The sequence below is a fragment of the Numida meleagris genome, chromosome 2 (assembly GCF_002078875.1).
Source record: "Numida meleagris isolate 19003 breed g44 Domestic line chromosome 2, NumMel1.0, whole genome shotgun sequence".
Classification (NCBI taxonomy): Eukaryota; Metazoa; Chordata; class Aves; order Galliformes; family Numididae; genus Numida; species Numida meleagris.
In genome coordinates, this window is record NC_034410.1 from 5717873 (window position 1) to 5744906 (window position 27034).

The 27034-nt window shown below is 41.6% G+C and overlaps 1 protein-coding gene and 1 long non-coding RNA gene across 2 annotated transcripts in view; one reads left to right on the forward strand and one right to left on the reverse strand.

Moving 5' to 3' along the window:
- The window catches only part of PRKAG2 (protein kinase AMP-activated non-catalytic subunit gamma 2), a 192066-nt gene that overhangs the window by 158508 nt on the left and 6524 nt on the right, over positions 1–27034 (reverse strand). The window lies entirely within an intron of this gene.
- LOC110394137 lies at positions 19770–23523 on the forward strand. Its single transcript, XR_002435375.1, has 3 exons — positions 19770–20124; positions 20736–20970; positions 23294–23523. It is a non-coding gene; the product is annotated as an uncharacterized LOC110394137 (long non-coding RNA).

Below are 27034 nucleotides of genomic sequence, written 5' to 3' on the forward strand. Positions count from 1 at the left end.
ACTTTGTGAAGACATCTTTATTTTCTTTCTCAATGTGGCAAAATACATCAGATTTTGGTGAATGGCACCTTCCTTCTAAATCAGCAGGAGCCCACTTTCAGAAGGAGGACGGCTCAGCAGTCCGTATCTCACGCACACAAACTGCCAGACATTGTGCTTGTTTTGTTCCCAGACACACCCAGGATCAGCCCAGGGCAGGACATACTGTGGCACGTTGGGTCTGCAAAACCCACCTCGCTGCTGCTCACACCACTGCTCTCCTCTCCACCCCCCACCAGAGCCACTGTGGGCCACACTCTCCACTTCTATTTCCACATTCCAGACCCTCCGGGTCACAGACAAACAGAGAAGGCTGTCTTTTCAAGACCCGTATTCTGTTTACTTGTAGCCAGTGAAAGTTTGTCAGTGGAACATGCATACTACACCAGAAGAAAAATAGGCAAGTCTAGTGAAGAAAACACAGTTTATATGCACGTGCTGCAAGATGCCGGAGAAGGTACAATTTAGAAGGGTGTAGAGGTGTATGAACATGATAAAACAGTCTTAAATTTACAACAATACAAAGTCCAGTCATTTTAAAGCACAGACAGAGGAACGAATTGGTGCAAAGATGCAACTTAAACATGCCTGTGGGCAAAGGCAATAATGCTCCACTCTTGAATCTGCCAGTAAAAATGGCACTTTCCGCTCCTCTCCAGTAATAGCCATACGGTCACCAACATGAACACCAGGATCTGCAGAGGGAATCTCTTTTTTTCCCAATCTATATTCAGCCAGTAAACAAATGTACCCCCAAATACATATTTTTATACGTTTACATATGTATATAACAAATTGTAATTTCTTGCTCTGACTGGTACTTTACATCATTGGAATGAGGGAATTTCAGAGCAGGAAGCACAGCCCTATTCTATAATTTAAGGTTGTTTTGGGGGATCCATCAGTTACTGCAGCTACTTAGATGAATGAAATAAATATCTTACATGGGTATGTCAAGAACAAATCACAAACTAATCTAATTAAACCTCAAGTAGTAAACAGCTGCTGAGTAAAGAAGAAACAGCAGATACAATTTATCATAAATTCTGTAAAGCTTCTTACTTTATCCCACGGGATGTTCTCATAATCAAACTGGGGAAACAAGGTATAGATGAAATCACTGTGACAAAAAAAAAAAATGCCCTTGAAATAAGAACTAGTAATTAGTGATGGCATGTCACTAGGACTGGAAGACTTCTGCATGGCATCACTGTTGGCCTGGTTGTAGGGAGTGCCTTTATTTATTACCTGGGTAACAGATTAGACAAAATACTTCATAATAATTGTGAAGCATTTTCATTTCCATTGCATGAGGTTTCTGGCCTTATTTGGGAATACCAAGAGTAACCAGTAGGATCGTGTAAACTGGTGAAACAATCCTCATCCTTTAAATGAAACACTATAAAGTGAAGCAGAGAACAACTAACTATTGTAGCAGGACTGCTAAAATAGATAACTGCTTGAGGATGTGTCAGTGACACTAAACTGATGCAAAATGTCACAAGAGTACGATAGGAGAGCTGGCAGACAGCACTGGAGGCATCTTCTCTCCTTTGTAAGACTCCTGCAAGACCCCTGTCCAGAATTTTTTCAAAACACAGAGGCCCAAAACCCAACAGTCCAGAGAACAATAAGAGATTTATCAACTATGATCTGCGTGTTGACTAGGAAAGAGAAGACGAGAAAGAACATGTTTGTGGTTGTCATAAGAATGTGAACAGGTCTCCATGGCCACTGATCCAACAATAAAAATAAATCAACTTTATTTGTAGGAAAGAAGGTTTAGGCTGGGCACTAGGGATAACTTTCTGTCAAAATGGTGACAAAGTTTAAGAAACACTTGCCTTTGAATTCATAAAGGCTGAATCCATTCCTTTCAACTGTTCTCTCTCACAACAGGCAATATAATTTTGAGCCATCTGATGATCCATAACAGGAATTAAATCCTTTTTTTTTTTTTTTTTTTTTGTGTCAGACTGGGCTCCCTTCACTACGCATTGCAAATGGGAAGAAAAATATGTTTTAGTAGTCCTGATCTTAAGTACCTCTAATAGCTATCTGGTGTGCTATGGTATTCAACACATTCTTGCAATCATCACATTTGTAGTTATCTTTTTCCCTTTCATTCTGTACTTATGTACTTAAATAAGTCACTCTAGACAACAGTTTCCCATTGACAAGATCAAATCCAGAATCTCAAGTTTTCAATAAATTGCATAATCATCCTACGAAATAACCCCTGGCATAAACGAATAAATACATGGATACTGATATCCTTGTTTGTTTACCTTCATTAATCTTCCCTGTGGACCCAGACCTTCAACCAAGATGGGTATACAGTGGGGTTTAGCCAGTCCTCCACTCCCATGGTGAATGGTATGGCTCCTTCGGCGTCAACACGTTTGCCTCCCAAATCCTCATCTGTAGAGTCCCCTCCACTCTTTGGTCCCAGAAACACCTTTATTTTGGCAGAAACTGCACACCTCCCTTTCATCAAAAACAAGGGATTGCTTTCACGAAAGTGCGCTCCAGAATAAATGCAGTTTAACTAACAAACATGTCGAGTACATTTCCTGATCAGGTCTTTATTTTAATTCTGTGTCTGCATTGCAAAATTCCCGAACCAGGCTAAAATCCTACCAAAGCTGTTCACAAAACACTTTAGCTTCCTCTCAGCATTCTTGCAAAATACCTAAGCACGTTCCATTTCACTTGTGGTGAGAACGCCGTACAAAGCCTTCCCACAAAGTCAACCACAGAGCAAAAAGTGTCTTAATTCCTTAATGCTCCTCCATCCACACACCCTTTTCAGCCACTCCATAACCCATGAGAAGGTGAAGACAGGAGCTGGGGGAGGTGAACTGGTGGTTACTGCACTGCCACACCACTGAGCTTGGGTGCTTTGCTGCTTCTGGACTTTTCTGGATGAGACAGAGGCACGTATAACACCTGTGCTGGCTGGATAACGCAGAGCAGAAACACAAATGAAAGCCCTGCTCCCCCATCATGGGCTTGCTGAGGTAACATTCCTATAGTAAATAGGTGCTGAGAGCGCAAGGGTGAACTCTGCCACAATGTAACATTTAATAATTAAGCAAATTTTGAACTATTTTGTACTTTCAACAAAGAGAAACATAGGTGTGATTAGTGTCAAAGCAATGTATGTTATTTTTAGAAAATGTTTTATTACAGGTGCAGAAATGAGGAAAGAGAATGTGAAGCATCCCAAGCTGTCACGTTTTCATTTCAATACAGGCTACTGTTGAAACAACAGGCAACATAGGCAAAGCTGTCAAAACGTCAACAACTTCATTCCTATTGCTTTTACCCAAAGAAACACAGGCATGGTACAATCCCTAACCAGCCATGCAGTAGTACATCCAATTTAGAGCAAAATTTGGCTTTTTAGTGTTTTCCTTCAGGTGCTGAGTCTTAAGGCAAAAGAAGAGCCACGTGGCTAACCACAGCACACGCTCTCTGAAAACACAGAACAAAAGAGGGATGGGGAAAAGTAAAACAAAAGGAGGAAGTGAAATCTTCCTGCTCAGGTGGAGTTCAGGAATTAGACGAAGGGATGATTCACATCTGTTGGTCTTTCCATCCCAGACTTGTGAAGTCATTCCTTGGGATGGTGACAAGAAAGGCCCAGTGTTGCAACAGGAGGAGGGCAGCAAGTCAGCAGCCAGAATAGCAGAACAAACATTCATTAGCCCCAGATAATCCCCAAATATCAGGTACTCCCCAAACACCAGATGGAGGTTTTGCCTCTCACCACCAATGATGGAAATCAGAAAGCAGTACTGAGTACTGATCCTCTTCTCTTTGCCCACATATAGAAATGGGGCTTTAATTCCACCTAAACAAGCTTTGGTCTACTGATTTCTTGTTCTGAACTTCTCATTTACCATCTGTTTCCTTAAAGTCATTCTTGGGGCACCACCAAGCCTAACTCATTCTTTTGCTTTGGATTGTATTTGCTTCTTTAGAAAAACACAATACTTCTGAGAAATTGGAGAACAAAGCTTTCTGTCCTATGTATTTGGAGAACAAAAACCAGATTACTTACAGTCCAAAACTTTTTGTACCAAATTCTGAATTTTAAAAATGTGGGTCAAATTTGCAGTGCAAGGAGCTTAATTATTCTTTTAGAACACAGTCTGTTTTCCCACAGCCATGCTATGATGCACTGCACGAGGAAACAGCCCTGTTGCACAAGGAAGGCTGAGAAAAGAGAATAAATTTTCACCACAGTAGGAGAGACTGACAGCTGCTGGAGGCAGGTTACCAGACATAAATGACAAATTATTTCACCTTCTATTGCAAAGCCTGCATTCCTAAGTGCTTTAGACAAACCTCTCCATAAACCTCTTAATCTGCCACTTGAAACAATTCCCAGGCTGGAACAGTCACCTCCAAGTATTGTGAAGTTAACCCTCACCGAAGAAAACGCACAGCCTCAAAAAGACATGCTCTACAGCTAGCATGAAGTATGTGCACATTCATTCAGACCTGGCTGATTTGTAAAGGCAGAGGTTTTTCTTTTAAGAGGGGAAAAACTGAAAGTCAATGTTAAAAAATGGTTAAATAACAATTTACACAAATGAAGAAGCTGCGAAGAAACAGGAACTGCCCACCAAGTCTTTTTAACAAAACCCCAGATACCTAGGTATAAGGTTGAAAAAGGTAGCTCATTAAACTGAGGTATAGATGGATTAATAGAGCCAGAAATTTTTCCTTAACTGTTCTTATTATGTAGCTATAAATATGTGGATGAAAAGCTATTGAGGACAACAGAGATTCACTCTCTGAATCAAGATGTTTGTCAGAGAATATAACAGCTTCCCAGCTGTACATTACATCAGAATTCCTAAATCCTAAAGAATGACCACACAATCAAGTGAGCAGGATGCTGAACTGTCCCTTCCATTGCTGACATACGTGTCGACTTTTAGTACAAGATTTCTCCATTGTTTGTTGCTGTTGAAGCCCTTCCTCAGCTTTTACCATAAATAATATAAACTCCCCAGAGTAAAATACTTCCACTGTATGTCTACAAAGAGCTTAGCATCTAACAGAACACGATTTTACTTTAATGCAAACGGCAACAAAGATTCATAATCCCTGACAGGCCATTCTTCCCACAGTTTGATTTCTGCAGAGGCCAAGGAACACCATACCATAATTTCTCCATTCATGCCAAGCACTTGTGTTTGAATTGCAGTATCCCTTCTGCCAGTAATCTTCAGACATGAATGCAACAGGCACCAAAGTTTCAAATACGTTGATTACAGGTAGAACATCCGATGAAGATCTTAAAAGGAATACAAAAATCCAGCTATACGTCCTTCGTGAGCACAGAAGCTAAAAACAACCTGCACTAAGCATGATCATCTCATGTACTATCACAGCATAATTTATCACCTGTAGGTGATAGGACCGACTTGTAGGTAAGGACCTGCTAATGCTTATTTGAGGAGAACTGTGCATGACTCAAAATCCCAGACTAATTCCAAGTGGAAGGGGCTTTGGGATCTCTAGTTCCACCTCTTGCTCAAAGAAGGGTCAACAACAAACTCAGACCAGGTTGCACAGGGCCTTGGCCAGTCCCATCTGGAAAACCTCCAAGGATTTATAATTATTTTAGGATTTGAAAGAAACGACCCCTTCCAAAACAAAACAGAGAGTTCTCCCCCCAAAATAGTTGTGCTACCCACCTAATTCACTGTGAAATGGAAGCATTAGGCCACCTCACCTTCTGTCTTTGACCCCAGCAGGCTCAGAACACATCTGCAGTCCTAAAACTCCCAGATGCGGTATTGATGCCTCAGTCAAATTGTGACTCCGTGTAAGATGGAGATGGAGTTTCCCAGCTTTCCCAGTAGAGCCAGTCCCTGGATACAGGCTCCCAAGCCCACACAGATATAAATTTAAACCCAGGACTTCCTACTTGAATCTCTGGTTGATAATTATATTCACAGTAAGGAGACAATCTTCATTTTCAGTAACATATCAATTGCTTACTCAGCAGATGAGTCTAAAATGCATTTCTAAGATCCAAAACAGGATCATGAGATCAGAGGATAATTCAGGTTGAAAGGGATTGGTGCACGTTTCTATTCCAACTTCTTGCTTAAAGCATGGTTACCTATGAGGTCAGACCAGGGATTTAAAGAAAAATATAACTATACACTTGAGGCTGATGACTCAAAAAGAGTCTGTATTTCAAAAATTATAAAAACAAAACAAAAAACAACAGAAGCCAACAGATTTAATTCAATGTCGTCATCAACAAATATCAATCTTTTTTTTCTAGAAGACATTTTCAACATTCAGCTTTGGTTATGTGGGAAAACAGACAACATTGTGTGGATAATGAATTGTTTTGGTGTTATATAAGACATTGGTTAAAAATCCATGTGACTTCAAAGGAAGATTACACAAGATTATAGACCTAGGGTGAAATTCTGGCTCTGATTAAAATCACTGGCAAAAATCCCACTGACCTGACCACTGCCAGGATTTCACCTCTAAGCCGAAGCGTACATGTTTCACTAAGGCGGCCATGCAAACCCACACATGCCAACCCAGATGCATCTTTCAAGTGCATCTCTCTACAACAACAAAGCCTGAAAAGCTTTTCGTGATCTCCCTGAGAGCTGTGCAGTTTGTCTCTCTTCCACTGTAGATTATTTATGTACAGATTGGGAAGACTCTGTCTGCAAGCAAAAACAATCTGTACTTCTGACACTTACATTTTCCTTCTTACTGCCCACGTGCTTGTTCCATCAGGATGCTACCACAGGAACAGCTCCACGCCCGAATAAACCAATCTCAATGCAATCATTGAAGTGCCATTAATTACTCCTTGTGCCACAGATAATGTTTCCTGTGGAGACCGGCAGCTCAAAAGTGGTCACATAAGAGCAAGTTATGGAGGTTGGACTCAATGATCCTTGTGTGTGACGTCCAGTTAAGGATGTTCTATGGTTCCGTGATCCTGCCGTATTCTGGCAAAAGGCATTGCTGAAGCCCCACTGCCACCATTCATTTTACTTGAGCTTCCAACACAGCTGCATTTCAGCAAGAGGTTTCTCCAGCTATAAAATGAGCGCCATGCTCATTTACAACAAAAACATTGTGACAGTTAACTATGCAATTCTTGTAAAGCCCCTGAAAATATAAATCATCGGAGCACTGAGTTATTAACCTTCATTATTACTGCTTATGCAGAACTTTGGGTTGGAGCTTACAAAGGCAACAGAAGATTAATTATCACTTGTCCTAAATGCAAAACAGGAGGAAGTGGAACACCCTCAGTTTTGCTCTCATGGAAAACAATGCAGTTGCTTACAGCAGCCTGCAGTTAACCTGGGAGCAGGGTTTGGCTGAGGCTGCCAAGCTCGGCAGCCAGTGGATACATATGCCCAGTGGAGCACTAAGCACCCAGCCCTCAAAATGGCACCAGCTGATTCCTGCCCCTTGGCAGTACACTGACCAGCAGTACGGCGTCACAGACACAACATGCCCTCTCACAAACTGGCCCGGTGAGAAACTTCGCCGTGTACGCAACTTAGAAGTGACAACTTGAAAAGATCCTCTTCCCAAAACCACAACTGCAAATTTTGTCATGCTTTGTCATGCTACTGTCAGGAACTCAAGACAGAAACAGTAATTTAAATTCCGGGGTTAAAATAAAAGATCACTAGCAGAGATTTCAATGCAAGTTTTAAGGTTTTCAGTGTTTTAAACAAAAGCAGTGTTCTGTGCCCCATGAAAACACTACAGCACTGTTACACTGCCAGAGGAGCAGGAGAGGCAGTGGTGGTTGCAGGGAGATAGGTGCTTTGTCAGTGTGTGCTCAGAAATGATACAGAGAATGTGACTTCTACAAGAAATGACACCTCTAGTAACTCTAGAGACGTGCAAGATGCAGCATGTGAAACCAAGACAGCTCTGATCTTACTTTCAGAGAAGGTAAGCATCTGTTTGGTTTCTTCAGGAGGCCTATGGGTCCTACAGATCTTTTTTCCCTTCTCAGAAGAATCAGATCATAATCTGTCACAGACATCTTGCACGACGAGCTCAGCACTCCAGAAGTATCAACATCCTTGTACTCGTCGTTGTCCAGACAGATGGAAGAGCTGCAGAGCAATCCATGTCAGTGAGACAAGAAAAAATTAACCCATTGCTAGCAATAGTTACAAAGTCAGTAATTTTTCACCTTGATCTCCCTAAAGAAGGAAGCGCTGCACTTCAGAAGACCTCATTAAAAGATTATCAGAGGTTAGCAGTTTAGGTACCTCTGCAAGTGAAACTGATTCCTGTGCTGATACTGAAAACCTTTTGCTGGCTGCAGGAGCAGAACAAGCAGTTTTCTTCAGAGGATGGGGGACAGTTGCCTTAGACTTCTTTGGCCGAAGACACTGTATGTGCTAATCAGAATTAATTTGCTTGATTCAGCCACTATTTCTTTATTTGGATCTAAAGCTTCACAAAATCAGCAGGGATTTTTTTTCTCTAATCTTGCTGAGATGGAAATTTCCATACCACAATTCTGCAATGACTGTAAACAAGAGACTGGTTTCAACATCATCGGACCTTAACCCTTTATATAAAGAACAGTGGCTGAATAGTCTGTGTGCAGAGAAGGGAGAGCAGGGCAACTCACTGAGGGCTCTGCACAGAAAGAAGGAACTGAGACTGTGTGCCTGCTCAGCTCCCCATATTTAAACTTTATGAAGAAAAAAAAAAAAGGCAGAGCAAAGAATTAAAAGGTCACTAACTTAACAGGACTTAACACTTCAACATTTTCATCTGCTCCTTAGCACAGGATTACAGACTACCTCATCTATGGCAAAGTAAACAAATTACAAGAAAAACGCTTACACAAATGCTACAGGATTCCTTCCAATTCCCTCACCTCCTAGTTTAAGAGCAAAGTATACACGCTTTCCAATACTGAATGACTTCATTTTTGAGCCATGACATCCAAAATTTGATACCTTGAGACTTTTTTTCCATCAACCTGAACAGCAAACAGGGATGGAACATGCTTCCTAAAAACGCAGTCTTTCCCACTGACATTACCAGGCTGCTGCAAAGGAGAAGCAAACGATGCTGTGGACTTCCACCATCCGTGCCCTGCATCCCTTCAATCTGCTGCACACGCTGGAAATGCAGCGGCTCTGCCTCTGTCATACCTTTAACAGAGTATGTTTCCCTGAAACACGGATGCAGAGGAAAAGGAGATGGGGTTTCTGGGATTCCAGCTCCCGTCCTGCGCTTAAAAATTGATTTTTAAGCTACTTCAGGATCTGCTTCTTCTTCTTGCCTCTTGGATTTTTATGTGGATCTTCAGATATGAATGGAGGCATTAAATGTTTCAAGGGTGCGTTTATATAATCTGAGCCTAAGGTATCCCTGGGATGGATTGTCCGTGCCACACCTCTCCACGCAGCAGCCAGGCAGGTTTTCTTTCTTTTCTGTCCAAGGAATAATAGAATAATATAATATGATATAACGATTAAAAAAACAACAACATCTAAAGGTCTGATGAACTTCACAGTGACTTGGGATTCAACCCTGAATTCTTGCTCCTCCTTAAGGCTTAAGTTGTAAGTCAAATCCAAAACTGTCAAAACCTTGTGCCACATCTATCAAATGCAGACAGATATTTTCAGTGCAGAAAGAGCATTTCAGCCCCCTGACACACAACCAGCCTGGTTAACAAATGCGCGTTCCTCAAGCAGAGATGTTCCAGTTCGTGACTCCTGAACTTTGTACTGAGAAGCGACCCAGCTGAGGCAGCCTTGTGCAAAAGCTGCCATCTCCATTGAGTGGATTTGTTCAGCTAGCACTCTCCTTTCCCTCCATAGACTCTCACTTGAACATTCCCACCTTTCATAAGATTCACTAGACTTGTTTACTGTCTCCTGTTTAACAAGATACTCACAAAATCCTCTTGCTATGCTGTTACAGCAGTCTGAACAGAAACAAAAGCCAGATCCAAATGCTTAAGGCTCCTTCCACTTCTAGCATATTTTTGCCATCAAGGGACAATCGTTAGGTCCCAACACTGCTACATGCCCAAATGAAAGAGTGCCTTTTATCTGAATTGCAGCACTAGCAGTGAAAAAAACATCAACCATCTACCACGATTGTGAACAGAAATCCATGACATAGCATACCACCAATAAAACCGTGTCCTCTCCAAATAGGATGAGTCTTCTCCCTTGCTGCAGGGTTTCCTTTTATTTTTCGCGTAAACTCAGGTAACTGGAGGGAGCCGAGCTGGGCACTTTGTGAGCACCAGTCTCCTGAATTCCTTGTCTGTGTTTGCAGCCTATGTATAGTTTTTGGTTAATATTTATTTGACCATTTTGACTTCCTTTTGAGTTCTGCATATCTTACTTGTGGGCCCGGTTTCACTGAACTGGCAGTGATCCCTGTTCAGATAAATTTTGGATTTTTACATGCATTGAGACGGATACGTCTTGAGACTGTGTTTTTATTAAGGAATTGTGCTGCACACAAAATCGCAGCTTTCCTACACGTGTGCATAGGGCTGCGGTTTGCTGCTGGATTATGGCATAGATTTGAGCGCACAGCTCCAAGAAAAGATCTGTAATTGTTTAGTGGTTGGGCTGCTGGCAGAATTCCCCGCTGTTTTTATAAATAGGCCTAAGGACAAACAAACAAGCTACTAATAACAAGTGTTCTGTTTTAAAGCAGCTCTGCTTTGCGTTGTCCAGCACACGAGAAGCTCAGATGGTAAATACAGCAAAACCCGTGGCAAGAACTAGGATCATGCCAACAATCAGACGCACCTCTATTTCTCTCAAACATTAACATTTCAGTTCAATTAAAGAAGCTTAGTTTTAGGAGAAATACCAAGATACACAAGGCTGTGTTTGGCTGTGCTGGCTGACATTTCCATTTACACTGTTGCTAGAAGAAGTTGAGAAATGGTGAAATGGTTTATTAACAGATAAATGCAACTCCAGAAGGCCTGCTACATGCCTAAAGCAAAGCCATCTTGCTGGCCTGGCTTTTTCCACCCATCATTTTCACCACGTCAAAGACTCGGCCACGACTCAGAACACCTTTTCTGACTAATATGAAATTCTCGGATTTGTCGGGAACACCACAGCTTCCAGTGGGGGCCTCTCTTTCCATAGGCAATTCCTTGGGTTCCAAGCAGTCAGCAATGGTTAGAGTTCCTGCCGCCTCTTTTTCAGTCTATTCACTTCATATCATGATTTCGTGATTTATTTAATTTTATTTTTGCTTTCAGAGTTCTGGGAAGGTGATTCAGCCTTCCTAGCTGAACACTCAAACCCACTTCTTAGTTCTTTAGCACTTTTCTTTGAGAAAGACACTCTTGCTTGGGTATCTCGTTGGTATTTCATATCAGTCTATTTCAGGAAACAAGCAGGAAAACATTTTTTCACCTATCTACTCGGAAGCTTATTTGTTACCAAGCAATGGAAGCCAGAGGAGTTTATATAGGAAAAACCCATTTGGACACAGAAACTCTTCTAAGCAGTGCAGATGTAACAAATTCTTTTGGAGGAAAGGAGGGAAAATTAGGCCTCTAACCCTTTTAAATTCCTTTTCTGTTACTTACAGATCTTATCTCTGTTACTTGGAGGATGATCTTCATCAGCCTCTATTGGCCCTGGGTTCCCTGGTGCAGACGTCACCATTTTGCTGCCTGCTGCTCATTTCCTCTGCTAAGCCTTCTCTTGGAGGGGCTTATTTTTAATTTCCATAGCCGTGTTGGTTTTGCTTTGTTTTGCTTTTTGTATCCCCTTGGAGAGCATACTTTGTCCCCACAACCCTCCTCAGAGACTTAGCAGCTCTCTTTATCTCTTTCTTTATGTCATTCAGCATTAGCAGCTTAGTCTGCGAGAAAACAAATCCTCTTTCGTGCTGATAAGAAGAGTCACTTACGCTATTCCTTCCCCATTGTTTGCTCCTCTCTTGTAGGGAAGAGCTGGCCAGCCTTCACGTGATGACGCAGGCCAGAACAAGACGCCAAGTGGGCTGCGCGCAGTTGCTACCGAGGTGAGTGCTTTTCTGTTAATACCCAGAAATGATGCAGTCAGCACAGATTAAGGAAACAACAAAGTGCTCAGCGTTTATGGCAGTGCTGAACGCACACTGACGCATTTCAGGGTACACGCTGCAGCCCCAGGGGCATTGCAGTAACACTGCTAGCACAGGTGAAGAGTCGCTAGGTGACCCTACAAAGACACCTTTGCCCAGAGGTATCCTCTCTGGTGGAACCACATTGCAATAGCGGAGGCACAGCACTGAGAGGAGCATGTAGGAATTATGGTCACAAGAGCAGCAGATGGTTTCTCTTGTCACCAACCATACAGACACAATTTCCTTGGCATGACAAATGCCATGCAGCCCTCTCAGAGAACGCCCTCATCAATCATCCTCACAGTTACGAGGTATGTACCCAGCTTTGCTTCAAATGGCCCAAAGTCTGCAACATGGAACTCGCAGAGCTTTCAGGGAAGCATAACTTTGGAAGCCTCTGCAGGTTGGCTGTGGGCTGAAGAGGCACTGAAATGGTTGGTGGAGGAGGCTCAGCATCCTCTCGGGGGGCCTAGATTGGCAGCTGAGCCAAAGGCAATGCCTGGCCAGGCTCTAGGCAGTGCTTGCTCTCTTTACAGGGCTGTAAATCCAGCAAGTGTTCCAAAAGCACTAAATCCACAGGAAAAAAAAAGATCCTTACTGAAGCATAAGTGTTACCAAATGGTAACTACATTAGTACACACAAGAGCAAACAGCTTTGTTCTTGAAATCTCGCTACTTTCTCAGCAGGTTTCTAACATCACAAGAAAACCTTCAATACGCTTACATGGGAAGGGGGGGGAACAACATTCTGTTTCAGCTTTAAGGAAAAGTGTTGTTTCTGCAAGTTTCTGCCGTTCTGCAACACAACAGCTGCTCCAACCTCCCTGTTGGCTTTAGCCAATTGTAAGTCATCGGTTTTCAACACACCACGCAGCTGAAAGCAAATTCGGCTGGTAGCACTGTTGGAAACAAATCAATATTTGCCCAGATCTTGAATTAACCTTTTATTGTCCATGAATATCACCACTGAAAAAGTACAGTTCATACCTTTCAAACAGGCCAGTGGAAACAGGCAGCAAAAAGAAAACAGCCTCTCAAGGCAGCTATGGAGACCTTGAAGCAGAATCTGAGCAACTTGTACTTCAAATGAGCTCTGCTTCTCCCAGCAACTATATACCCCATCAGCACACCAAATCTGCGAGTCAAGCCATCCTAAATAGAGGGAGACCAAAGCATAAGCAGGCTTAGTTCCAGAGATTATGTTGTTTTAGCCAAACCATCAAGCCCATAAGCTTGCCCTGATGACTCTACCGCAAATGTAAAGCTCTATATCACTATTACTGCTGCACGGACGTCAGAAGTATTTCTAACTAAATGTTTAATTCTGTCCCAGCTTTAGCTCCTTGGTTAGGCAGTTAATTTGTCTTCCTGCATTGAATTGTTCTGTTTTCACTTAAACATCTGCAACAAGGGGTCTATATGTTATACAACATATAGCAAATGCTACACGAACACTTGCAAATGTAAACCCTGTTCTAGTGGTCTACAATTCAACAAACAGCCAGATACTCACCTGAAAAGCATACTTTCAAGCTAAGCTTTAGCTAAAAGTGAAGTTAGAAAAATATACGTTTTGCCAAATTAAAAAACCAGTACAATATTAAACTGAAGAGAGCTACCATTTGCACTGAGACCATGAGGTGTGGGAGGATCTCACGGGGTGCATGGATTTGCCTTCGGCCATCTGTGTGACTCTCCCCAACTCCGCCCTAGTGCCAAGCCAGTTAATTGTGATCTCCTCAGTTTCTTGAGTTTTTCTTCCAAGATTTAGTTGGTAGATGGCAAATGTCCCTTTGTTATTCTTCTCTCATGCTCCCTCCTGCTGACACCCCAGCAAGTCCCTAATGCAAAGAAGTGGTTTATTACAACACAGATGAACAACATGAGCTTTTTTCTTCCTTCTTCCCCCCCGCTACTGTTTTTAATCGTAGCTCAAGAGTTCCCTCCAGATATTTTAAGCTGAGGCAGACAACTTGGTAATGATAGAAAGCTACTGGGCTCATTCACTAACAGCAGCACCAGAGGATCTCACTGAATTACACTGCTGAGTGAAGGAAAAGAATTTAGGCTAGTTTTATCAATTTAATTTAATGAATTTAGTTTAATTCTTGAATTCACATAATTATGGATAATTTTGTCTGAAACTTGAGAATTTAACAGCTGGATAGAGAAAAACTGAAATGTAGATGTCTTCACAGGTTAATGAGGAGCTGTCATCGCAATGCTGCTATGGATTAAGCACGTGTGGTTACAGAATGCATCAGGAAGCCTTCAGAGCAGATAAAAAACCTTAATACCATATATATATATTAGTACTGTGAAGACTCATCTGGAATAATGTGTACAGTTCTGGTCATCTGTGCTCAGGAAAGGTTAATGCAGCTGGGAACAAGTGCATCAAAAGACTATTCTGACAATGAGCGGAACAGTCTCTCTGATGGGACGTGACTATAAGAGCTTGGCTTGCTTCGCTTCGCAGTTGACAGCTGAGAGTGCATGTGATTGCACTTCAAAATTACATTAGGTGGATAAACACCACCGAGGGAGAAGGGAGATAAAGGACACTTTGTGGTGCCATTGGAAAATGGAAATAGGTCGTGAATAAATTTCAATTGGATATTAGGAAGGGAAAGAATGACATTCTGGAGCAACATTCTAGCAAGAGCAATGCAGACAAAATCCACAAAGGGTCTTCAGACTGATGGAGTTTCTTACAGGGAAGATACAATGGGGCTGCCTACAGGATTTTCCTACAGAATTAGGAAACAGAACTAAATGGGAGGTTAAAAGAAGGCTCTTTCTTGCTTTATGCATAATCTACAACAAGCAGGAAAGGAAGGGATCATTATTATTTGCAGTTTTACCAGGCTTAAGAAGCTCTGCTTCTGTTGTGGAGACCCCACAGCTGGCGGATCCACAGAACAGAAACAGCCCAGAGGTCTTATGAAAGGAAGACCAGAAAAAGCTACTGACATCTGGAAAAAAAGTCATTCTATGTAGAACATGGGGGTCAAAATATAGGATGATTAAGAAGGTTAGTTCTGGACCATTTCCCAGATTTGCAAAGAGACTGGTATGCAACATGCGACTGTGTCTCAGAGAGCAATTGTTCCAGCATTCAGAGCATGCCAACCACAGCCTTTTGCTGGGCCTGCAGCAAAATATGGTAAGCCTGTTGTAAGAAGTCCTTGCTCCACACGGTTTGGAAGTCTCTCATCAGATGCGTCGCATGGATTATAGACAAAAGTGCATATGGAAATATGGGTGTATGCAGGCACACCTATACTCATATACATGTCACAAAATTGGGAGGCCGCTCATAAAAACATCTCATCTACTTAGACAAGGGTTTGAAGTATCCCCGGATTTGGAGAGGAGCTGTGTAGTGGCTCGTAAATGGTATCAAGGTGATCCTACTTACCTAAACTAACCAACAAGCAATAATAATCTTTGTAAGCTACTGAACAGTCCGGAAAAGCAAACAAGCAAACCAATGATGGTTCTGCAAATTTGAAAGAATATGGTTTTTACTAGATTTAAAAAAGAAGCACAAAAAGAGGAAGGGAAAGCTCTGAAAGTGAAATTACAACTAAAACAGGACAGACAAAGAAAAGGGGGAGAAAAAAAGCTTCCTGAAAATGGTTAAGAAAGGGAATGTACCAACATTGTTTTTTGTCAGTATGGAGCTTTGACCAGCCACCGCCGTGATCCCTGCTTTCACCTGCCTCAGCCACCTGGCAGACCACTTTTACCAGGTAAATAAAGCCCAGCCCCTCCCCTGCAGACAGCTGATTTGTCACCACACTTCCAGGTTCAGACCGCAGTTCCCACGGTGAGGGCCTCCTCCCCAGCATCCGCTCTGCCTCAGCTCTCCCCAAGGCCTGGGGAACAGCGGATCTCCAGAGGCATCAGCTGCCGTCACTTTGGGAGCCTGGTGACCTGCCTGTTAAAGCAGTGGGAGTAACTCCCGTTGCTCCCTCAGCAGTGCTTTTAGGGAACCAAGAGCATGCCAGAACACTGCTTGCCCTCGCGCACAACCCGAGGAACAAAAGAGCAGCTGTGCTCGGTTTAAGGCAAGGCTCTTCTTTCTCAGCCCTTATTTAACACTGGCTTATTTCCTTAACAACAAATGGCAAGGAACGGATGCTTTATGGGGAGCCACAGGCTCACGGTGCTATCTGATTTTGCCTTAGCTGGGTCAAACTCATATCATCCACAACAGAAGGCTGTAAATCTATTTACAGTGGAGTCTTGCAATGAACCTCATCACAGGTAAATCCCTGAAGCCTAAAGGAGTGTTATTGCTGTTGATCTTGCATATGGAAAGCTCTATACAGAGTCAGTGCAGGATCAGCACTGCCAGTGTTGATTTACCTAGAACCATCTGGCTTTAGGCATGATGTTTTAGCTGACATACAAGACTAGGGAGCCTTTCAGCTCTACTTTCCATCTTGCTATGGATTTGGGCAAGTTACCTTTTATATTTTTGCTTTCCAAGCAGAAAGGATTATACTTACAGACACTCATTTTGAAATTTGCAGAAGGAAGGAGACAGAAGAGGGCAATGCATTAGGGTTATTACGTTATGTTGGCTCTGACACCAGATTTTCTTTTCAGTAGAGTTTTAAAACAAATATTTGAATCAAATACTCCCAATCAATAAAAACCTGGACACTCTCCAGGAGTCCACTTCTTCGGCAAGTTCAAATAAAGCCAATCTGCCTGTGTTTAAGGTATAAATAAAAACTGGGGTACACAAAAGGTTGATATTAGAGGGTCCAGCTGACTGATAAGAGCTGTGATCTACAAACTGAGTAGCATACGGATAACAAGATGATACCGGTAACTATTAGGACATTGCAGGTACCTGAGCATTCTGAGGTCAGATTGGTGATATTTTACATTTCATGTTCACTGCAATTAAGGCACTGATACTACTAATGGTTCACCAGGAATTACTCTGCCCTCCAAACCAGGATGGGTAGTTCCCCAGACACTGCTGGCAGCCAAAGTGCTGCAGAGGCACTTGAGGTTAAATGGAATGAACAAACCCATATTTTTCTCTAGATTCAGAGCAGTAAATTGCTTGTGTCCATTCAAAATCTCACGATGCTTTCCTTTAGAAAATAAATTTTGACTCCAAACTGTGCTCCGCACTTTGCATTTTTTAGGTGATTAAAGTTCTCCCTGTCAGATATTCCAGATGTAGTAATTTTCTTGAATTCCTTCACAAGTCTTCCCAGTGCAGCTAAGTACCAGTGAAACCTAAGGCTCTCTGTCCAGAGCTATCCACGCATCAGTCATACATGGCAAAATGTATGACTAGATGCTCAGAGGGCTGGAGCACCTCTCCTGTGAAGAAAGACTGAAGGAGCTAGGCTTGTTCAGCTTGGAGAAGAGAAGGCTCTGTGGAGACATCATGGTGGCCTTCCAGTACTTAAAGAGAGTTTATAAGCAGGAGAGGGACTGAATTTTTACACTGTCTGACAATGATAGGACAAGGGGGAATGGCTTCAAACTAAAAGTGGAAAGATTTAGACTAGATGTTAGGTGGAAATTTTTTACTCAGAGGGCAGTGAGGCACTGCTACAGGCTGCCCAGAGAAGCTGTGGATGCCCCCTCCATGTAGCTAGCAGCGTACTCCAAGGTCTGGTACTGAGTCAGGTCTTGTTTAACATCTTCACTAGTGACCTGGATTAAGGGATAGACTGCATCCTCAGCAAGTTTGCTGATGATACTAAGCTGGGAGGAGTGGCTGACACACTAGAAGACTGTGCTGCCTTCAGCATTATCTGGACAGGCTGGAGAGTTTGGTTTAGAAGAACCTCATGAAGTTCAACAAGGGCAAGAGTAGAGTCCTACACCTGGTGAGGAACAACTGCATGCATCAGTGCAGGTTAAGGGCTGACTTGCTGGAAAGGAGCTCTGCAGAAAATGACGTACATGTTTGGGTTGATAACAGGTTGGCCATGAGCCAGCAGTGTGCCTTTGTGGCCAAGAAGTCCAATGGTATCCTGAGGCACACCTCTTTCTCTAAAGATATTCAAAGCCCACTGGCACATTTTCCTATACGATATACAGTAAGGGACTGCTTTAGCAGAGAGCTGGATTTGATCTTCAGAGATCCTTTCCAACCCCTAGGATTCTGTGATTCTATAGTTCTGTGATTCTGAGTTCAAGTCTAGTTTGAATGGGGACCCAGGCAACCTGACCCAGTGGATGGCGACCAGCATGGCAGTGGGGTTGGACCAAATGGGCTTTAAGGACCCTCTCAAACCAAGCCATTCTGTGATCAACGATTCTACAAAACACTTTTAAAGGCCTTTATAGCTTATCATATTTGAAGGCTTATAACATTTTCAGAGTTAACTCCATCCATGTCCACCGCACCCAGCCAGGTGCCAAAATGTCAGTGGAATGTGTGCCCATTTTGAGTACATGTTCCTCTAAAGATCAAGCACAAAATCATTAGGGTGTTGCAGTCAAGACTGCCACTTTCCATACCAAGAGGATATCCTTTTCATCTTTAGACCTGACACGTGGAAGGAGAAGCACAGCTGCATCCAAGATAAAGCAAGCTTGTGGTTGGGAGGTTGCTCTCCTGCTAGCGGTCTAGCTAGACTTGCTTTAACCACTAAATCAACTGTGTATTTTGGAGTTGTTGAGGAAATTTAGACATTCATGGCCAAGCTCTGGACAAAGTTTCAGATGAGTCTGTTAATGAATTACCAGCTATAGCTAAGTTTATGTTTGACCAAATTTCTGTGGTCAGCTTAATGAATGCATATACTTGTATTTAAACAAGATGCACATTCATTCCTGCTCTACTTTGTCAATATACATACAATTTACAAACATGATGCACCAGTTGCAGTTGCTTTACGTATAATTTTCCAAAAATAAGAATTTAAGAGCAAGAAAACATTGAGGCCATTGCCAGAACCACATCATAAATTTCCTTCCTGAAGTTACAGCATTCTGCAGAGCCCAACCCATGCACCAGACAAAGAGCTCCAGCTCCAGGCACCGGCACTAAGTTCCATGTCTCCACTGATATTCTGTACCCTCCTCTGAGCAGTTCCATAAAATGACACAATCAGACCCATGGACAGCTGTGCTGAAAGGCCTGAATAACAGACTGCCCTAGAAAGGAAAATATTGACTTCTTAAGGCCTAATTTTAAATGACTACCAGAAAGAAATGAACTGTTTTTCCTTAGAACTCTTAGAGGCTTCTCATAAAAGTCAAGCTTCCCTCAGAACTGGCCTTGTGTTCAAACTGGGACAGATAAAACAATTTTTTTTTCATATTAAATAGACCATGATAAACTCCAACATGGTGTTCAGAAAAGAAAATATTAACTAAATCACCATAATGATTCCAACATAAAACGTCTAGCCAAGCAAGTGTACTGCACATAAGAAAGCATATATTAGGCAAACATAAAACAGTTTAAATTTACAAATGTTCAGCCCATGTACTGAAGCATACTTAATTTAAATAACTTATAAATCCATTAAAAGTACAGGATTTAGCCTTGTAACTGTCTCATGATCCATACTTTTACCAGGCCTCTATTTATACCAAATACGGTCTGTCAGAATTCTGACTGGCCTTTTTGTACTTCGTCTCCATGATGTGGATGTGAAAGAGAAAGGCTGAATGTATCTATTCTGGTCTCTGCAAATTGCATGCAGAGATATTTCAGGTTTCTGGCTGACACTGAGTTCAGCCACTCACCTGCTTTCTCATTTAGACCACTGGTTGAAATCATAGCTACGGAGTTACCATTGTGACATAAACAGCAGAGAGAGTGACTTATGCATTAGCACTTCTCCAGTTTCACTCACCCATCTCCATCACGCATTTCTTATACTGTCTATTTTGCACAGTCCTCATAACTGGCACGCTCAGATTTTAGTATTTATTAGCAAGGTATTTGTCAGGGCGCTATATTTTTGTCATTTATGCTGGCTATTAGCGCATTCACAAGCTGAGGTGGTTCCCTCTCCCATCCTCCTCACCTGTGAGAGACCCCAAACGAAACCTGGATGGTTTAACCTTATCAGAAATAACGTCCTTAGCACTGACCCCACTGCCTGCAGCAGTTCCGGAGGTGACAGGGAATGCATGTAGCAAGTAACCAGAATCAGAGCTTGTACAACTGCACATCCCTGCTCAGCACTCAACGGGAACTTGGGCTAGAAGATGTTCTTTACATCTTCTAACACACTACTTGTGGGTAGCCTCCATGAAACAGAAGGAGCACTGTCGCTCTCATTAGTATTAAATAGCCCAAATTTAAGCACCAAAGGTTGTCCCCAGTTGTTGACACTGGTCCCCAGTGTCCACCTATGGCTCAGGGACACAAATGAAACAAAAAAAAATCCTTTCACAAAAGGCATGAGATATACCTCCGTGAGAATGATTTTCGTGGTGCATGTATTTCATGTGTGTGGTGTTTTTTTTAGAAACTGTATTTAGAGCATTCACTGCTTTTGGGTGGGAGGATACTAAGGATTTTTTTAAATTAATTTTTTTTGCAGAGGGTACAGCAGCATTCAGAAATAAAGGGATTACACAAACAGGGACATTTTTAAAGAACAATCCAATGTGAAAACTGGAAGACTGGCAAGAAGACTGAGAAACTAATACCTTCTGGCAACAGGTTCAAAATCAGTCTTAGTCAGCAAAAACATTTAGAAGATCACTGTGAAATGAAGTTCCCATCCAGTGCCAGGAAGTCGGATTTCCTCACTGCAACGATAAATATCTGCAGAGGTAATGGCTTGAGGGCCAATCCTGCCTGTCAAAACAGAAGTGCCACAATGAACTGTTGTGAGGAATTCTGTACGATGGAATTGGTTTGTGCTCTGAGCCATCATCAGTCTTCAGGGCTGTCCTGGTGGTAACTGTAATTTTACTAATTTCCACTAAAAAGGGATAAATTTAACTCTTTGGATAAACCCTTATATCATTCTACATTCTCGCTTTTCTGCAATGCTATCAGCAGTCATATTTCTACCAGTAAATAGTTTTCCATCTTCCTTAACAATATGATCATTTTCCATTTAAATGCACTACTGCATAATCAGGCTGCTCTTCAGCATCAATCAGCCCTGGTAGGAACAAGTGTCTGTCTTGGAGGAGAAGAAATGGCACTGGCATAATCACATTACTAATGACAGGTCCATTACATAATCAACAAATTGGAGTTTCTGCTGGCTATTCCCTTTTCTCTTGCTTCCATCATAGTTCTTAGTTCAATTCGACATTTGCAATTCATTTAGTAAATGGATAAAGTAAGTGCTTGGATTTTTACCAACAGTGTCAGTTACTAATTGCAGTTGCTACATTTCACTGCAAAAACACCTACTGTTCAGCATAAGGATAATGATGTCAGGCACAGGTGAACATGAATTTCCTCGTGCATCACTTGAGCTCTGTGCTTCCTTGATGCCAAGTGAAGATGAAGCACAGCACAGAGCTGGTGGCTTCCCCTGTGCAGCTGAAGTGTAGCAAAGTAGAAATTTCCTCATTTCACTGAATGAATCTCAGTAACTTCACTATTTTGCTGTTCGTTGTTTTGTATAGCAACCCTCGAATAGGATATGTATTTCATTTTGCAGCTCATCCCATCAAATAGCCATCCCTCCATCACTGTCTTTACCTGATTTTTGCCAGAGCTTAAGGAAAACACAGGTTAGACAATTTACTGCAGCAATTCTTGAGAGCAAATTCTGCTTTTGTTTCATTATGAATAAAAATCACAAATACATAATTTTATTCTATTTTATGTATTATAAAATTGATCTGCAAATCACTTTGGGCTGCTTTGAGTTTGAGGACACAGTATGGACAAGATTCACTTAGACACTGAACCTGCTTTGGCAGGATATATTTCAAAATGCCACTCGCATGTTACATTAATAGCTAATCCATTTAAATTTCACATTCCCAATACGTAGCGGCACCTGATAACTGGAACCAAAAATTAACATGGTTTCAAGCCAGTTCAGCAGTAAATTGCCACTACCTCTAACAACTCACGGCTGCTGAAATCCACATCCCCAAATAACCAAAAAAGCCTCTACAGGTAAACAAGTGAAAAAGAAACCTCCTCAAATCATCTGGCAGGGGCAGACTAGAGCAGAGGATTCCTGCTGTGGGAGTTCTCCTGCGCTACACGTACATTCCCAATGAGCAAGCTCAGGCATATTTGTTTTCACACAGCCGTTTCCACACCAAGACACATTTCCATTCCCCCCTCCCTCCTTCTGCTTTTGTATTCCATCGTCCACATCAACAATTAGTGGAAGTGGCTGGCTGCGCCTGCTCACATTGTTCCCAGGGTTTTCTCCCCCCCAGTGAGCTCTGAAGACCATGCATTATTTGACATGACACGACTTAGAGTTCTTCTGCAGCAACAGCTGTATGCAGGGAAGGAAAGACAAGAAAGAAGAAAGTTAGGCCAGGCTACAGCCGTCTTGGACAGCAGGACTCAAATTAATATGCCCAACTGTCTAACCATGCTGCCCCACATGACTGGGCTTTATTTCACTTCATCTTGCAAAAAAGACAGAAGGAAAGAGAGAAGGAAAGACAGCGTAAAGGTCAGGATACAAAGTCAGATAGCTGTTCCATTTGTTTTGTGACATTAAAACACAGGATATGAAATTGAAAATAATCTCCGTACAGCTAGAAACTAAGTCCAGATGTTTTAACATCAGGCAGAAGCAAATTCATAATGTGGTGGGTTGTTTTTTTTTTTTCTTGAAATCATTAAATATCTATTGCATTTTCCATCACAGTTCATTTTTCTGGATCAAGAGCAATTTGCCAGCTTGTACATATGCACTGGAAGTATTCAGCTTATAGTAAACAGCTGCACACAGGGCAGCTTCCTTTTGTCCATACACACACAGGCTCTGCACTTGTGTCCTTACACGTTTTTTAAATTAACCCAGCCAAGTGCACGGACCATTCAAGACCATAAAACATAACAGTAGCCTATTGCTGTCTGGAAATGGACACTTAGAAATTTCTTATCTGAAAAGGGATGTTCCCTTAGAGTATGTACTTAATATTTCCTCTTGTTTTGTAGCTGAAGTGCACGGAAAGAAGACTGTACCATTCCTCTGAGAGAATGTGATCTCCACACAAATGTCCCCAGATGCTCAGCCTGTGCGTTCCAGCTCTCCTCCATTAAAAATCCATGTATACTGCCACTGATATTAACAGTCTTTGCTAATTAGATGTGTGCCTCAGTTACTTTAGCTGTAACACGTTCAAGGCAATAAGCTGTTATACAGCAAATTGTACATGGAAATTTCATAGAATCATTTGAGTTGGAAGGGACCCTTAAAGGCCATCTAGTCCAACCCCCCTGCAATGTGCAGGGACACCTACAGCTCTATCAGATGCTCAGAGCCCTGTCCATTGGATGTCTCCAGGGACAGGGCATCCACCACCTCTCTGGGCAACCTGTGCCAGAGCTTTGCAACCCTTGTATTCTAAAAAACTTTTTCCTTAAATCCAATCGAAATCCCTCCTTTTTGCATTTGAAAACATTTCCCCTTGTCTCTTCTCAAAGACTTTCCCCTTTCAAAGATGAAGTTTGTTCCCCCATCATCTTCTGACAGCTTGAGGTGTCTGCTCTTCTTTTCCCAGTGACCTCAACCAGCAGCAGCCCAGAAAGCAAAATCAACAATGCAGAAGCTCCAGCATCTCCAAATACTTCTAAATACAAATACCTTTGTTTCATAAATGTTAGAACAAAATGTATACACAGATTGTGGCAGTGAAAGGTACTTTTCCTCTTAAAAACTTTTATATTTAGAAGTAAATTCAAAACAACTATCCACAGTGAGTCTGAGGACACTAAATGCCTGCAGTAGTTGACAAGCTTTAAAAGTTACGCAGGTGAAAGTATGCAAATAAAAAATTCTCCCACACTTGAAATGAGCGCAGCTTTTTCTCAAGATACATTTAAAAGTTAAAGAGGGTAGAAAAGGAATTTATTTTGGAAGTCTTCATCATATGTAGTAATTGGTCACTCCATCAAACATAAACTCACACATCGTGTGCTGTGTGTCACAGTGGACTGCACTGCATTGAGTACTGGTATTAGTTTCAGCCTTTATCATCAAGAGAACAGCTGCTATTCATCTCTTCCCAAATTACATCCTGGTATTACTTGCCATCTCTGTTCCATTAAAAAACAAACTAATTACTAGTTTTCTTGTTTATTTTTGTCTTCCTAAGTAACAGGGACTAGTCTGCTTCTGTGCATGGCTAAGTAAGGCATGCTTTCTCTTTTAATGAAAATCAGACTTGTTCATTTAACAGCAATTTTTGCATGCCCACTGATGATGCTTCCACAGGTCTGTTCCAGCAAGAGGAGCCAGAACTCTTTAAATTCACAACAAAGAAAAAAGAATTGAAATAATTGCAGGTTTTTTTAATTACTGATATTACTTTATAAAGAAAAGTGTTGGCATGTACCCTCCTGCCTCTGTATAGCTTAGAGCTGTGTACAGTCATTCTCAAGAATACAGAAAAATAAGGAAAATGTATAATTAATCATCATCCAACTAAAATAAACCTACTAAAGTAGTATTTATCTGTAACAACAACTAGCTAAAATTAAAGGACAAAGAGAACAGCTGAGTAATGTTTCTTACCTCCCATTCATCTCAGATTAGAAATCTTACGTTTATGAACAAAGTTGGCTCAACTTTTCAAATGGCAAAGCTCTCCATTTTCTCACTGAAAATATAGAGGTGGTATGGAGCAATGAGCAAATATAGAGCATTAATGGAGGGACTGTCCAAGCAGAATAGTTTGAGCCCATGCTGGTATTCTCTGTCTTGCACTAAGCTGGCAGCAGAAGTGAGGAATACCCAACTAGGACAACTGAAAGAACAAGTCAATGGATTGTGGGAATGGAGATAGAATGCCTGCAAACTCTTTGGAAGTTTGCTATTAGTTATTGCTATTATTAAGCTATTAGTTGAACACGACTGGTACAGTGTTGTTTGTAATGCCCCAAACTCTGTTTCGCATTTATAGATGATTATGCAATAAACAGCTGAAGATCCCTTGTGTTATGGGATGTCTACAGCTGATGTGCCACCAGCTATTCAGGAAAAAAAACAGCACAAAAACTGATCTTTCACACTTTTTAACAACCACTTGAACCACATGGAGGGTGTCAATAACAAGGCACACTCACTGATGTGTCATTTTGGATGCTACAATGTCATGTAGTCTTCCCTCTCTTATCTAATTTCCTCTATCCTTGGTCTTCCTGATCAGGCAGTCAAAAGAGCCCAAACAATGTTATTTTAGAACACAGAATGACTGTCTATAGAAATAAAACTGGAATCCTTTAACTTCACACATGTTTTAAAAAAGTAAGAGGAAAAATTCTTTCAAGTAATTGCTGCCTCAGGCCTGTACACAGATCCTCATGTGAAAAACACCATAGGAAACAGGATAGGGTTATTATTAAGGTGAACTAACTAGGTTTCAAGATCTCATGAGTGCAGCTACCCACTCGTGTACAACATGAGACAAGTAGTTAAACTCCAGCCATCTTCCTGAATATCAGTACTGCAGGGATAACGTTGTTTCCTCTCACATCCCTCCATTCTACAACACCTTTCAAGACTTTAAACTCTTCAGAGAGTTTGTCTCTACCAACTTACATTTCACATGTGCGCATGGATATCTATCTCAGCGTTTAGCCATGCAGCCTTTCAGCGTGTCATACTGATAAGTTAAAAGCAGTTAAGAGTTTACCAGCCACCATGTTAACATGATGGAAAGGTGATACAAAAAAAGTGTTATGGTTTTGCACTCTATGCATGGAATATTACTTAAGGATCTCAAGGTTCACATTCACCAGTGCAAAGCTTACGTCTAGCACTCTGCTCTGTCCAACCTGAGGCAATACAGCAGATAGAGATTCAGATAGCTAGGTGATGATTTCATGCTCTTATCCTTGAACTGTCTTTCCTCATGCTTCTCGATTTAGATCATACTTCCAACACAGAAGCCCTGATTAATACTCAGTACCAGCAAATCCCCCTCTAATTAATTTATGCAGAAGGAATGACAATGCATGATGAAAACTACATTCCAGAAGACGAATGCTGTACTGAGAAGCTGGCAAGCTCCATATGTATTGTGATAACATTGACTAAGCATCTTTTCTAATCTTTTCCTTACTCTCCCTTTCTTCCACAAGCCTTGCTGGGACCGTTGTTCCTCCAGTTTCATTCCCATCTGACAGAATGCTTTTCTCAGAAGTATACAGAACATGACCACATCCAGTTTTACTTCCCAAATGAACATTACACTTCTGGGATAAGATCCAACCAGTTGTGGAGTTCATCAGTTGTTTGCTTGGGTAGTGTCTAAGTGATATTTACTTTCAACCACCTTTCACTTGCCCAAATGCAATATTTCAGAAAAATGAAGCTGTGCAATCTCCATCCTTGGAGATATGCAATATGTGAGAAAACAAGGCCCTGAGCAACATACTTCATCCAGCACTGCTCTCAGCTGCAGGATTGGACCAGACAATATCTAGAGGTTTCTTCCAACTTCAACTCTTTGTGATTCTGTAAAAAACACTTGCTGGTAGATAGACCTCATAAAGGCAACATCATGAAAAAGCAAGACAACACAGAGGTAATTACTGAAAATCTCAATTACTTAAAAGAATATAGCAGCCTTCAATCTGTGGAAATTTGTCAAAGGTTATGACTAGGTGGCAAAACTAGACTCATCATGATACACCATTCAAAATCAGTGTCATGCAGGTAACAATTCATTTTTC